The sequence below is a fragment of the Hetaerina americana genome, unplaced genomic scaffold (assembly GCF_022747635.1).
Source record: "Hetaerina americana unplaced genomic scaffold, ioHetAmer1.1.p SCAF_2, whole genome shotgun sequence".
In the NCBI taxonomy this organism is placed as follows: domain Eukaryota; kingdom Metazoa; phylum Arthropoda; class Insecta; order Odonata; family Calopterygidae; genus Hetaerina; species Hetaerina americana.
Genome location: NW_027286763.1, coordinates 107,564,301 through 107,580,684, shown reverse-complemented (window position 1 = coordinate 107,580,684; position 16,384 = coordinate 107,564,301). Strand labels below are relative to the sequence as shown.

The 16,384-nt window shown below is 39.7% G+C and overlaps 1 protein-coding gene across 1 annotated transcript in view; it reads right to left on the bottom strand.

Moving 5' to 3' along the window:
- LOC139688367 (uncharacterized) overlaps nucleotides 1-16,384 on the bottom strand; it is a 900,666-nt gene that overhangs the window by 336,555 nt on the left and 547,727 nt on the right. The gene's annotated exons all lie outside the window — the stretch shown is intronic.

The window sequence follows — 16,384 nt, the reverse complement described above, 5'->3', positions numbered from 1 at the left end:
CCACTGACATAGCTCTACTTGCTGGGTCAAAGTCTAAACTACATCATAAAGCCTGTAAGTCTCTTAACCATTGGCTTTATTTTGTTTGTGATTAGTTCCCATAATTCCTTAACCTACTTCAACGCAATACCCCGCAAGGGCGTGTGACGAGGCTTATTATAACACCCATCCGTAAAATAGAATGCAACTACTTGCCAAACAAAACATATTAATTTACACCCACAAACACAAATTCCTATTACACACGTACTCACCATATTTATGCGTATTGTGCTGCTTACATCTTTCAATGTAGTGAGATCGTTCCGTTGCTAACAATGATAGGTTTGTCATTAGAAGGGATCATTTAATGCCAAGAATATCTAGCTTTGATATGACTGGGTTAAATTTAAAAAGGGAATCTCTACATCAAATTCGTTTATGCCGGCCATTATCTCCTGTTAAAACGTATCGCGTTTTTCTCAAGCCTTTCCCCAACTGCCGAAATACATTTTATCCAAATATGAAAGATGCTACAGAGGAATTAACTTTTCTTGGGGATTTCAATCAAATGTTGATTTTATTAACGAGCCTAAAAGAATAACAATCACAACAAAAAACAATAGTTGTTTGAAAAGTCCAGATAAAATCTACGCCGTACTGAGGGATTTATACTTTCATTTGAGAAATCTGGTTAATGACACGGGAACAAGGTTTTATTTTTTTAAGTATTAAGTATCATTATCTCCATTAATCAAGATGAAAACACCAGTGAGTGTTTCGCATGAAAAATATTACTTGAATTTGACTTAAAAAAGGAAGTATGTGCATTTTTTACAGCAGGAATGTTTCTTTAAAACTGAAGAAATCAATGAAAGAAAATATTTCATGAATTAATATTCACAAAAAACTGTTTTTGTAACACAACGGTAATTCACTGGTATTGGCATAACAAAAGAAAATATTTTATTCAATCACAAAATAATGGCAACATTTCATGACGTAATGGGAGTGATAAAACCGGGAATAATAGTGAATATCACCCAAGTAACATAATCGGTAGAAGATATAGTAACTTTTCAAAGAGATCATAGCGGCACGATTTAGTGATTTCTTTAGTTTAGTTTAGTTAGTTAGTGATTTCTTAGTGATTAGTGAACTACTCAAATGGACCACTTGATTACCATAGTTCGTAGTTTTAATCCACGACTAGGCACTTAGAAACCCTTAATGCCTCCCGAGTTCATAAGAAAAAATAATTAAGTCGCATTAAGATACATAACAGCAAAAACGATAAAAAATATGTGGTTTTATTTCACAGCTATGTAACCTGGTTCTTTTCAACCCGTATTTAGGTTTATTTGTTTTCTTTCATTGATTTAAAACTTAACCCTACTTTACCCTAAGAAATACTCTTTGTATCGGGAAACAAACCTAATTTTCATCCAAGGAATATAAAAATAATAATTCCTTCATTAAATCACGAATGTATGTTTTAAATTATAGAAATTTTAAAAAACTGTACATGGTATTTATACAAATGAGAATTCTAAAATATGAAGAAACATCCTTTAGCCCCAGACAAATTTTTAGCCCGGGTTTAAAATTTCAGGAATTTACAACAAAAAACGAATAACAACGAAATTAATGGTCAAAAAGAAATACCAATATTTAATATGGAAAATACGAGATTTTTAAAAGTCTAGCATCTATTATTTTTAATCCTCCTGTAACAATACCTAATTTCATTCACTATTTATATACAGGTATTGTGACAATAGGGAACACCTTGAGTATTCGTGGAACCATATTAAGGTTTAGTCATTTCGGTACATTTTCAATTGAAATCATCTGCTGTTTTAATTTTTCGTTTAACTTAATTTATGATTGCCACCGCTGCCTTCAAATCGTACCTCAGGTAGATTACTTCATCTTAAAACGTCGGAAATACTTTTCTAGTTTAGTTCTCCTGATTCCTTCAAATGCAAAACGTCTTTCATCTCCTTTCCAGTTTTAATTGATGATGACTCCCGGAGCATTGCTCCATTATATACGTCATTTGTAACATCTCAGGAGTACATATCGTTGAATCATTGTTGAGTACATAATCGTTTGAAGTCATACATCATTCCTTTCCACACTTTCGTTCAACCATCGCCCTAAGAAGCGAGCACTTATCACCAGGCACACCGTTACTTCGAATTACCGTGCAGATGTTTCTTAAATTATAGCAATTGTAGCTGCGGTGCATGCCTTTCTCTTCCGAATATCTTGAAAGTTACGGATACATAAGCTTTTACGAAGGCCTTTGAACATCAATAAAAAGTACATCAAATAGAACGTTTTACTTGAAGCAGATAAATTTCACATTTGGTTTCCAATAATTTTAATGAAAATTATTGATCAGTATGTGCGGCAAATTAAAAGCATTGGATAAGTCCGCCAATGATATTTACTACCGTTTAGCTTTAGCTACCGTTTTGTTTTTTCACTCTATTCAGTTACCTCCATAGGATTTACTCGTGATTTTACAATCCCTAGATTAATGTGTTTCCATTGCAAAATAAGCGGTTTCCGTGCATAATAATAATATTGTTTGGAAATTTTTGCAGGAATTTTCAAGAGAGTAATGCAATCTATTATTGTGAGTCAGGAAAGCCTGATTTAAAATCTGAAATTAGACCTGGCCACACATTTAGAATCTGAATATTGCTGAATACTTGGGAAATAACTTGATTGTTGAAAAAAGGAAACGTAATGGAATTAATATCGGCTTCTCGGCTTGAATATATCTGATTTAAACTAGTCATTTCAGGAAATAGCTGTAATTTTTAGAACGAACAATGTGGAGTTTCCTAAATAAGCGATGGAAAAGCAATAAACATGTATATTAATATTTAGTAGTCTAAAATTTAAGGTGGGATAGGACACATGCCGAACACATTAAATATCTTAGCCCCTTAATACGTAACAAGAAAAAGCATGACACCCGGCTTCACAATAAACCTTTTTTCAAGTGCATCGCGAGAGGAAACATTTCTCCAAGTCTTTGCACCGTACGACGAGCTAATGAACATTTTCTGAGAATTTTCATTCATTATTTTCGTCTGCTCTTGCTCGTCGAGAAGACACAAGGGCTAAAACATTTCTACCACGCAGTCTCCATTGCAGATGCACAGTGGTCAAATGATATTAACCCGAATCAACTGAGCGCTAATAAGTTCATTCAAAACGAATAAATATCCGTCTATTTTTACGTTGAGTTGGAAAATAAAAATTGAATAATCACCTATATATTACCTTTAAACATGAAATCTAGAGGCAAAACTGCCAGTTTTCGTTAGTTTTTATAAAATGGCAACGCTTTATCATGGAGCAATATTTGTTTCTATACACCCAAAAACTTATGAACTTCATATTGTCAAAATAAAATAGTGTTTAACTTTTCTTAGACTTTATTTCACAGAAAAACACGTTTTTACCAACTTGCGGCATCATCAAGTGATCCAGATGATGTCGCAAGTCGGTGAAATGCAATGTACTCCGAAATAGAGTTGGTGAAAAATTGAAAACTCGAAGTATGGACACGAAGAAAGAAAATTATGAAAGAAAAATATGTCCATACTGTCAACCTGGCTCTTATCCTTTTCATAGATTTTTCAAGGCATCATATAAACTGATTAGAAATATATATTTTACTAACTATATTTACATAGATATGGATTAAGTACAATCACCTTGAAACCGTGCAAGTAAAAAATGAATTGACATGATCCTGAAGCCGTTCAAAAATGTGCCAGTTTCTTTTGCATGACAGATTCCTCAAAAACTGCACTCTTGCATGAAACACTCTCTTGGGGTGATACCCAAGGCACCAATCCACTCTAGTATTTAGTCCACGAGGCTGGTGGCTATGAAATGTAATTCCTCTAAGTCAGGAAAAGGTTTCGCGCGAACCTTTTCCGCGAGCCTTATTGATTGATACAAATGTCAAAACTTCACGTTAAGGAAGAAGAATTTTCAAATGGCAGAGTGAGGGCGCCATGTTCAAGCTATGCCAGGGTAAAAAAAATAAGAGGGAAAACGGAAGAAGAGAAATGATTCAGGGTGCATGTTTTCCCCGAAGTTACATGCCTGAGCCATCCGGACACTTATTCATCACGCCCCCATCACAGCCACTCAAGTCCAAAATTTCTAACAGTCCGTACATTCGCTTGAGTTTGGCCACTATTTGTCAGCTTTGAAAAAAAGTACGAAATTTTCCGGGGACGCTGGTAATAAAATGTTGGCATTAAAAGTCTTAAGGGATGCCTGATTGAAAAGGTCATTAATATCTTTTCAGATTTCACTTTATACTTAGCAGACATCCAAATTGAATCTATTAGGTGGGAGGGGGGGGGGGTTAGTTGGGGGTTAGAATGAGAGAAGGCCTGCCTTTAGGCGGCTATGTGAAAGAATAACAAAGAAATTCCAAAACAATAGGTGCATGCTCAGAAAACGTCTTCCATCCTTCTTCTACCATGGGATATAATTTTCATACTTCTAGTATTTGCTATAAGACACAACGAGGGAGTATGGAAAAATATACGCTCATTACATCAGCCATGAAAAATTAGTGAAAGAAATCTAAAAATGGGAAGATTTTATTTAATGGGAAATATTTATCTGCTCTGTTATTTAGTTCTGTGAATACATATCTTTCGAAGGATAACAATATATCCATTCCATAGTTAATCTGTATTAGTTTGTCGCTGTTATCTTCACATTTAATGTTGGGCTTACGTCATCAAGCCTATATCGTAAGAAATGCTGCACAATTTGACATCCCTGTACTAAGATTAATCAATTTTGAATCTTAGAGAGGCGAAAGAAAGCAAGATGAAGAAAGCGATGGCAGAAAGTGGTTGACGAGGCTCTCAAAACAAGAAATAATAACGGAGATCTTTATAAAGCTACAGAGACAGAGGGTTATGCATAAAACAATGCGAAAGGATAAGGTTAGAATGGGATGATTTGTAGAAGAGAGCGATTTTTCCATTTTAATCAGAAATTATGCCTTCGTTTATTTTGTCTTTTCCAACGGGAAAAGGCGCCAATGGTATGCAGCAAACAGTCCTCGAGGCCTCAAAGACTCTACTCCAAATTTTCTGCTCTTTAAGTCCAATATCTTCCACATCCCAGCAGCTTATGTAAATACATGTATCAGTTACGCATGGAGGATTTTGAGATTTTTGAAAATCTAAGATAATCGATTACAATTATTTGTTTATTTCCCCAGAACTCACAGAGAAATGCATTTGAAGGCTCAGTGGGTGATTCGCTCGGAGTTGTTTCTCTGAAACAGGCTGGCTATGAAGTAATGGCTGTGACCAGGAAATACAACAACTATGAAAACCATGTTGCGTACTAGAATTAAATGGGGGTAGAGAGATTAGATTAACTGATCGGTATTATCTAGCGTATTTTTTCTATTTCTTACACATAAGGGGTATAATTAATATCTCCCATTGATAGAGAATTGCATTCTGAACGTAGGGAAGGAAGCTGTTCAAAGAAAGGTGCGAACTCACAGGGAATTCTTTCCAGAATAATTTTGAGAGCTGAGAATTTGTTTATTTTACTGCAAAGGAACTGTTGAAACCTGTTAGGTCTTGGAACCTTGCATGACGTTATGCCATTCATTATCAATCGAGTTCGCATTTAGGGGCAAATATTCAGGCCAATTGTATAAAGGGTAAGAAGTATAGATTATTTAAAATAGTTTTTATTATTGTTTGTAAACTATGAACGCTTGTTCCTTAAATGATTCTGAGGTTTACATTATACCCTGGATCATTTTAGATCATTTTCCCAGCTCGTTTTGTTTAAGTCAATTGTTTAGGATAAAATATAATGGCCAAGAAACAAAACACAGCCACGATTCGTTTTTGTATCTGTAATTCAACTTCATCATACGTATTAGCCCAACTGTAAAGTGTCGGCTGCTCTTAGCTCTAGAAACTGAGATGACTTCTGAAATAGCTTTCTGAAAGGATATGACTATAGAAAATTGAATATTTCTATTGCTATGGTAAGGAGTACTTTTTTACACTTGAAATACTTTTGAAATACTTTGCTTTTACTCCCATCTCTAACTCTTCATAATAAGCTATCGATCGGAGTATTGGTTTATAGAAGACATCCAAGATATAATGTAGTAAACGACCATTTCTTCATTCCTTTTACTGTTTCATGCGTTGTGGCCTCCAATAACCTGCTTTTCGTAATTCTTCCTTGTTTTATTACTATTTTTTCTCACCTACATTTCTTCATATTTGACTGATTTTTCGTAGGAAGACAGTGAATAATAAATTTAGGAACCTATTAATTTGAAAAAGTTGAAAAGAGAATCACCCATGGAATATTTTAACCATACATTCTCGAAATTGAGTAGGAGAGAGTCAGTGCACCCGAGTCATTTGTAAACGACCCCGTCGTTGTCTTGAGATTGACTTTCTACACACTCACAGATTTTTTCGTCCTAATTCTTTGTTTTCATAACTTCCATTGCCTTACCGACCACGTTATCTTTTCCCAACAATAAAACCAAACAATAACACCTCCAAGTCTACGCATTTTTTTGTATCATTCCTTTATCTCATAATTTCAGCAAAATCTCAATTAATTCTTCGAGTCATTCACGAAATGAAGAAAAAAAATACATGGGAACACAGAGACATGACATGTGCATCTCTCCACTCCCGTTTTTCTTCGAGTACGACCGTAAAATTCACCAACGCTGGCTTTCAAACCCGCGTCCTCGCATTCTATTGAGAAAAGCAAACTTTGGGTGTCACCTAACTAATATCACAAATTGAGAAATGGTGGAATGTGAATTAAAAGTTTCTTTGAAGGAACACAAAAAGCCACACAATTACTTTTTAATCCAGGAACCTCCAGGAACTCTAAGACTCTAGATTAGTTGATATTCCATGCTCTAGATTAAATTTATTGCCAATGTGTCGATCTTGTGGCTGTAAAAAAAGGACGTAGAGGAAACAAGCTCTGCTCAAAACTAAGACCAGTAGTTCGGAAAATAATAACAAATTTCGAGCAATATATGGACGAAAATACTGGAGGAAATAATTCGTTTTCCATTCGTGCATTTCAGGATCAAAATAGACAGACTGATACAATAGCAAAATCAACGGGTATTTCCCTCCCCCCTTTACGGAGTCCTTATTGTATGTCCGAGGCCCAAACATTACACACCTTTTCTGTGACTCGTGGGGTTTCCCGCACCTTCTCTCTTCTCGCCGTCGTAGGCAATCCCTTCCGACGCAGCCTTTTCCGCCGCTGTCGATCACCCTCCCTCATTATCGCTCCGTGCAACTTGAAATCCATTGTGCCCTGCGTCGCCGCCGACAGTCAAACTGTCCAGACGCCGCCGGCCGACCAGGGCAAGAGGGCGAAAGAGGGTTTGGGTGCGGGCTCCAATGGACGGGGGAATGCGGGAAGGGCGCTCGAGGTCACAGGCGGATAATGGGTACGAAGAGGGAAGGCGGTGGATGTCCTTCGCTCCGGTCTAGACCCCCCCCCCCCCGCCCTGGTTCCATCCAACCTCAACCCTAAACCCGCATCTCCCTCCCCCGATGCACGCCTCTTCTCAATATTACTCCGAACATATTACCGAAAGGTGACGCGGCGACCGAGAGCGCAGGGCTTCAACGCATTCGAGATTCCCACTTCAGACATTTCCGTCCTCCTCCGCCCCCCCCCCTCCCGACTGTACGAATACTGGCCTCCAGCTTTTCCCGGGAAACCGCAAGCGGTAGAGACAAAAGATACTGGCACCGCTACCCTGAATATGTAAATTTCGCTGTGGCGCAGAGTTGGGAACGAGGTCTCGTATTTCAAACCTCCGGTTTGGTTACTGCGGTGTTCCAGCGAGTATCACTATGAAGAGTGGACATTAATAACAAGGTACACCCCCTTTGTTATCTTAATTAAACGATATACATTTAATTGCCTAATTATATTTCACAAAGAGGCACAGAGAACGAATGTGTGTGTAAATCCGGGAAGGGGGCAGCAAAACTCTAAATAATATCGCACGTGTGGAGACCCTCAAGTTCACCCCTTTCCGGTGTGACACAGACATGTAGTTTGCATAATTATAAAAGTTATTCGAGATTGGGAATAGAAATGAAGGCACTATGAATAGTTGGTACCCAGAGTTTGCAGCGCAGTATACATATAACGAAATGCCACAGAGGGAGCACATACATAATGCTAAAGGAGGGAGCGCAGTAAATAGGAGGGAATCAGAATACAAACCACAAAAACTATTTTTTAAAACCATTTGACACCCTAAACAGTTGAGACACTTACTTTAAAATTATATTAAATACAGTGCAGTTTCACATAGGAATCGGTAAAAAAAATTTTAAATAACAAATTCATGTTTAATTGTCACGCGATGAACTACTTTAAAGTATTTTGATTAAAATATCAGAAAAAGAATTGCTACTGTTTTATTGCGCCAGCGAGAATAAAAATAAAACGTAAATGAAAAAAATTGATTTAAACAATTTTTTTTTCATAGAAATCTATACATATTTCAGCAAACAAATTCAATTATTTGAAGTAGGAAGGATAACGTGAAATTAGAATACACGTATGCAATCAACGATTGCGATGTAAAAAGCACGGCAAATTCTACAGCTCAGAAATTTTATGTGACTCAGAGAAAATACCTTAATTTCTGAAGTGGGTACAGAATTAAAAAGGATGGACGATAAATAGGCAGATGATGATAAAGTCATTTAACTACAGCGACCCCCGGGCAAATTTTTTGCCGAGTGCAGAAATGCAATTTCTATCTTAAAGGAAAACATAAAGGACATTGGCTTATGAACGAGCAATCGTCTAAGTATTCTATCCCAGGGACAAGGAAACGCCCGCATTGAAGAGAAAGACACGAGTAAAGGAAGCGAGGTGGTCTTGAAATCATTTAGAAACATAAAAAAATGCCGCAGACGTGACCCCGAAGCATTAACACCAAGGCGATCCATCCGCGGCGGGTGCGGGAATTGCTCACGGGAGACGGTGAGGTGCTCTCAAGAGTGGGGAGGGGGAGGGTGGTGGTGCTGGGGGGTAGGGGGAGGGCGTACGGAGGAGCAGCAGGGGGTAGGAGAGTCGGAGGTGGCGGGGAGTGCCGCAGGAGGAGGCCGGCCGTGGAATTGAGAGGTTTGGGCAGTCGAGCGGCAGAATTGAGTCGCATCGGAGCGGTGTGGCTCGGGGGAGGGGAAGGGAGGAGCGCTTGGAATCAAGACGTAATTCCTCGACCCGTCTCCATGGCCACCCCCCCCCCCCAACCCCACCCCCCAAACCATCGCTCCTCCCACTCACCCAAGTTCTCCAATATCGAACGGAGGGAGGCGGGAGGGCGAGAGTGAATGGAGGGGGGGCCGGGACAACCAATTTCCAGGAGAAGAGGAACGCGGGGCCGGGGAATGGCGGAAGAAGGAATGGGTGTGCCTCCGTGTGCCTGTGTGTGTGCGTGTCTTCCTCTTCTTATCTCTCTGTACCTTCGTGCATTCACGGACCATCGACTCGTTAAATAGTCCATTAATTGGTTTTTGTCTAATGGGGAGGGGAGGGGGGGTGGGGTGGGCTTGGGAGCTGCTCGTAGCGGTGCAGCGTCAAATTTATAAACCGCGGAGAATTGGCACGGATTTCCAAGATTGATCTCCGTTTTTAGGAAGTGGTTCCCAACAGTTAGCGTGTGCAGCTCACTACGGAAATAAGTCATCGTTGCGAGCACGCCAATTAGCGAAAAATTAAACAAGCCTTGGAAGAATATGATCAGCGGAAGAAATAATCTTAGGCTTATCATGAAGGATGCTATGTCTTTAAATGTGTTAAATTAGCATCCTAATTACTTACGTAAATTGAATAGCAATAATTCATGCAATTACGCTTCATAATCGATATAGACTTTGAATAAACAGAGCACTGTTAATCATAAATATGGTATTTTCTCAATCCTTTATACTTTCATTCAGAGTAAGTGAAAAGTAGCAGGAGCATTTTAACTTTGCCACAACAATAACAGTTTTTGATGCTATAAAAATATATTAAAAAATAATATATTTCTACACAAGATTTAAATGAACAGCTGCTGAGTATCACGTTTTTGTGATCTCTTAAGTTCGGGAATAATATCAAATTTTGATTAATTACAATACATGTAGGTAGAAATCTACCCATTGTAACAATTTATATGTCATATACGCTCCTGAGCTTCCATACATACCATTGGTATGTTTGCTTTTGTAACACAAACGAATTTCAGATTAACTCCACATTCGATAATACCACGATTGCCCATTCTATCGTCGTCTTCACCGATTCACTCAAAGACGTAGGAATTAGGACGAAATGAAAGAATAAGGTTATTGGGCCCCGTGTAAATTGTTTATTTTCCTTATATCAAAATGGTAAAAGATGAACGTAGCTCTAAAAAACATTGAGGCATTCACTTTAGACAGTAACCGGTTGAGTTAGGTTTGGTCTACTCAATATTCGAGGCGAGCACATCGGACTAAATCACGAATGAGGCCGCCTGCGCCCACTTAAAAATTTGATGGTCATGCATAACTTACAAGGGAATTGACCGTCGAGTAAACGTGTCTGAGTCAAAAGGGAACAAAGATAGATATGACAAACATCGTACATTGAATATTTGAAAGCATACTGGAGAATTTATTTCGGTTAAAGAATGACACCGCTCGAGATCAATATGCTGCAGCGATTGCACACGTGACGTACTTACCTCCGCCATTTTACGCATGGAACTTTAGAAGGGCACATAGGTATCATGTTATGAAAATGTTGGGAACTGCTGGAGTGGCGGTGGTGGGTATGATTTGTGGTAAGTAAACTATAATGAGAAATCGGCGTCGAGGTTACAGTGCACAAGACCTCTGAACCAGAGAAAGGAGAAAGTAAAGCTTGGGAGAGGGCAAGAGCGAGCAGGGGTAGCGGATGGCGATGTCGTCGACGCGGGAGTGAGAGACCAGGGGTGGTTCAGGGGGGGCCTCCCATTCCCTGCTCCCGAGGGACGGGGATAGCGGTCGACGTCCCCTCAGTGGTGAATTCGCTTCCTAGAGGTGGTGGCGACGTCCCCCCAATATTTGTTGCTTCCGAGACCTCCGGAGGAGACGGTGTCAGCGTCCCCCTCCTGCCCCTCGGGCCATTTCCCCGCAACCCCGTCCTCCACTCATGCCCCCGACTCCACCCTCCCCCTTCACTTCTCGGTTCCGTTAGCGTGATGGTTTTCCCGGTCATAGCTCAATATCCCCTGCCCCCTCTTCCCATCATTTCCCACCCCGAACGTACCCCGCGGGACCTTAAGCGGCGAACCCCGACCTCACCTACCTTCTTCAGTGCCTCGTACCACCGTCGGGATATTTTATTCCTGCGGAGGCATGACCCGTCCTAACAATTTATGCTTGCAGTGCCAAACAGTGTGAGACAGCGAGAAATGAACTCGTAAGGGGTCCAATACTAAGACTACAACACCAAAACTATTACGGTTAAGTGTGGCCGGAGAATATTTTTCCTTCCGCAAATGTGAAATTGGCCCTGCAGATTTACCAATTTGCAAATATTATAAGCTTCACAGCAATCCTTTTGCTAACTTAGACTTCTATTTTCTAAAATAAGGTATCTCTTTTTATTATTATTCTCCTTACGTATATTAAATTATTTCATTTTCCATATTTTAACACGACGAATGATTTATATTTTCATAAATAAAATTGTATTAAATATTTTCTTTTCAGGGAGGTCATTTGGTGCTTCATAAGCGTGACGGATGGCAACGTGGCCCCACGAGCGATTAAACACAACCGCTTTTCATTCTACCTGTCTTCATTTGAAAAATTTTGGTTCGGTCCCATCGCAAGAAAATTACTCTCATGATTTCTCCCATTCCTCTCCCGAAGATCCGAGGAAAATTAGCGAGGGGAAGTCGAAGGGTGTCACAAAATGACGAAAAGGATTAATTCAGAGAGAGAATTAAGAGATGCCGTGGAGAGAAAACGAACCCTCTGGCCTCCCATCCCTCCTCAATATCCCTTCGTTCCCCCCACGAACCCCTGTTTTCCTCACCCCCTTTTTTTGCCCCCCCCCCCCACCCGCTCCAACCCCACCCGCCCTTCATCAGATTCTGTGGAGCTCTCCAAGGAAGACGTGGAGTGAGAAGGTCTGGGCCCAATTTCGCCCGAATCATGGGGGACGTTAGCTCTCCCTCCCTCTCACTTTTCAACCTCCGCCCTCCCCAAATCATCCTTCTTTTTAATGCCCTCACACCCCCTTGAAGCGAGTAAAAGACCAGTCCTCATCCCTCATCCACTGTCGAATTGGCTTCCCGTCACTTATTTCATGGTTGTCAAGTCCCTCATCGTTCTGCTCCACCTTTCCCACACCGACACCTTCCACCGGTGGATGAAGCGGGGGTAAACCTATTTGGTTTCCCTCCGTGAGGAAAGGCGAAGGATATTACTGCAGGGGCGTTCTCTTACGTCAAGCTTTGGCGTTTCTCTACACCTCCACCCCACCCCACCCCCCCTAATCATGCTTGGCTTGCGTTTTCGTCGCTTGCCTCGTGTCCGCAGTTCTTTTGGAAAATGGGGAATAATGCTGTGCTGCACGGATTTTGGACTTGGCTCAGAATGTCACGTTTTACTTTTCCCACTAGCTGACGTGGATGCACGTCGAAGTATCGCTCTCCTTACCGGGGACCCCAGCGTTATTATCGCCTCATTTCATTTTAGATTAATCTGCTTCCGACTTGAAACGAAAAAGGCACTCATTAAAGAGCTATATCTTCATTCTTTAACTTAAAACCTCCTAGGGCTCTTAGTTAATCTAAGAAAATCAAAAGAATATTTTTTAACAAATAAGTCCCATAGGCATTTGAATATGGCTAGAATATATTGAAACATGGCTCTGATGACCGCTGAAAATATTTTTTGACTTTATTTGTAACCCTACATTTTATTAAATTCAAACTCAATTCATCAACCAAAACAAATCCAGTTTAAAACTATAAAATATGCAAATCTCGCAGTTACATTTATAATTATTACAAAATAAAATAAATAGTTTCGTTGGAAAATAATTTTAATCGCCTGCAGTTTTCATCTTTAAATGATAAAGTCGTTATAAGACGAAAATTTGGAGAATCGTTCCAATGTTGACTTCTAAAAGAAATTAATTATATTTCCCAGGAAAACATACAAACATATGATCGAGTATAAACGAATATTTTAATGATTCTTAATTTTCATAAATTATTTCCGAATAATAGACGAACTCACAATAATTCAGTTAGTGCTCTTCATTCGAGGTAAAAGTTAACAAAATCTAACGCGATTCTGATAAATTCAAAACATGGTTTTATAATTTTGAAGAGCTATCCCGGTTTCTGGATAATAGACTTATATTTACCGTGGTAAAAGAGCCTTTTCCAAATTAATCCGACCTTGGCTTCTGGCCACCGAGCGAAAATTTCTTCCTCCGAATACATTTCCTTGGCAAATAAACGCTGAGGAACGCAAGTCACGTACTCAGGGGCAATGCGTTGCTTCTACATGCCAACGGTAGCAGCTCAGCACGGTCTGGTTTCGGTGTAATGCAGCAATCAGAGCGGAATGAATTCCACAGGAAGACCTGAATGCTACCAACCAGCTCGGCTGGGAATTGGTACCTTCTTTTACAAGATTGCATGCCCCTCAGGAATGATAAGAGATAATTGATCCGATGGACCCTTTTCACATCAGAATGGATTACCTAATTTAAGATCATCTTCTTCTTCGAATTGACCTAATGATGGCATAGTAGAAGCCTTACCTCACGTCTAGACTAATTGATTTAGCATTCATGAATTTTCGCGAATATGAAAAACTCTACGCAAAATCTATCTGATAAAACAATATATTATCAATCATTAGCTATTATTAGTGATTCCTAAATAGGACGAACAAAAAAATGTACTTCATAACTAGATCAGTTTGAAACCTTTCAGAAACTGACTTAACGAAGTCGTCGCTGTTTTTTAAGGTCCATGTCAGCCGTAACCATGTTTGATGAAGACTTGAGTGGATTGACAAAGAATGCAATTGTAGAATGGCTTTAATTTTCAATTTTAAGGTAACAGTTTGGGTATTGATTAGGATTCTGCCCAAAAATTCAGAAAAGGAAGAAATCGGAAAAAACACAGGCATACCAGCTGTATTGCGAATATAATTAAAATGATACACGACACTTGTTTCAAGGGTCTAAAGAAATTAAAAAAATCAAGTTAAATGTGCAGATACCAAAATTTAGCGAAACAGTGAAGCTTGTGGTAATAGAATTTTGTTGTAGGCACTAGCTAGCACGCTGGTTGCACGGGCACATACATTGGATTGTAAGGCGAAAATAATCAACAATCCGTCAAGGTGTTCATTTGGATCAAGGCTCTAATCTTCACTGCGGTGCCCCTCTGCTCTGGTGCGATTGGGAAGATTTCGTAGTTCCAACAAATAACTTAGAATAGACCTTGGCAAGCGACTGAGTGAAGAATAACGAACTATCCGAACGGGAAGACCAAACGCAGGCGAAATAAAACGGGCAAAAATTAATCGACAAGTCACGATTGAGAAAAAAACAATGCGCACCACGCTCTTCAGACCGATGACACGATAATGTTTGAGCGCGTAACCCAAGGACCTTTCCGAGAGGACGGACACGAGAACCGGCGCATCCCGGAAGGCGGAGGGAGAGAAAGATCGGGTGGGAATGGTGGGAGGGAAAAGCGAGAGACTGGGGGGAACGAAGTCGGGGCTGACCAAACCAATCAGTCGGAGTGCAACATGCGGTGACACGGGGTGGAAGAGGGGAGCTGGGGAGAGGAGGCCGAGACCAGAGGCCGCTCTGGAGTCTGTCCAAAGTCGCCGTCAACTTCCCTCCTGGGGCCTCAGGGGGGAACGTAGGGTTCCGCTGCTGGTCGACGAGAAGGGGCGGGCAGCTCGAGAGAGCGGCGATGGATGGTCATGAGGGGAAGGGCCGGTACGCGCAGGGGTGGTGGTACATGCTGGGCCGTTGAGGAATCGAGAATGGCAAAAGGTCAAGAGCATTTTTCAGCCGAGACGAGCGGTTATTAGGAGCTCTCGAATCGAATAGGGGGCTTTTTTTTAATTTTTCAATTCCAACTAGAAAAAAGAACGATTCCATTCGAATACACGGAAAAAAATCAATAAGCGGAACGGCAAGGAATGCGCCTTAATAAATGGGTCGCAAGTCAATTTGTTTTCTCAATCAATTTTCAGAACTTTTTTTGAACTCTACGCACATTTCACTGTTTTCGTTAACTTTTGGGGATTTTTTAAAATTATAACAATCATAAAAATTCAAGACTGTTCACAACTAGGTTTCGATACGCCCACGTTTTGATCTAGCGTGGCTGACCACAAAATTTATATCCATTTAAACCATATAGATATTCCTGTAAATATTAGCTTGATTTAGTTTATTGTGCCCGCTGGAAAACCTAGCCCATTACCCGAATGGTATACATCGCGTCAGATTACACATTTTTACAAAGCGAAGTCTAAAGGTTCGCTGAGTTCATAGCAGCTATGCCATCAACCAGATTAAGCATTACCCTTTCAACCCTGATGATTTGCTCAATTATAAGTGAAAGTGTTAGTAATTTCTCATTTTACTACAATTCATGGAGGATTTACGAATATGCTCTCAATTTTCCGTCCTATTTTTTCAGATGAAAAGATGATTTTGAATATTGGCAGAATGCCAAAGTAGAAAATTGGGGTTAAATGTTGGATTAACATTAGAAATAGTATTATTTATAACCCTCTACAGTCGTAGTAGAAATTACTAATGCATAAATAGTCCATACATTTACTAATATTTAAGCATAAACAACAGAAATTTCTGCATCAAGATAATTTTTTACGCAGCTGCTGCAATAGTTAGAACACCTGAAGAATCGAAAAAAACACAAATTTTGAGAATTTCACTTACCTGAGGATAAAAATACCTATATTTTCAACGAATATAATTCATTTTTCCACGTTTTTCTCAACAAGTACCAGTTTCTCTCCAGAACAAAACTTTGACAAATTCCACGTTCGCGGAAATTCTCCTTTCAGGATAGATGTAGCTAAAACCCGTTAAAATCTTAAAAAAGTAAATGATGATACGCAATAAAACCAGCATTGAAATAACGGAGGGGGAGAAGATTTATAAAACAATTCCAAAAATCAGCAAACTAGATTTGAATATATGTAGATGGATTTCATTTATATTGAGGTGAAATTAAAAATAAATTTATTTATGGTGAGAATAATTCGAC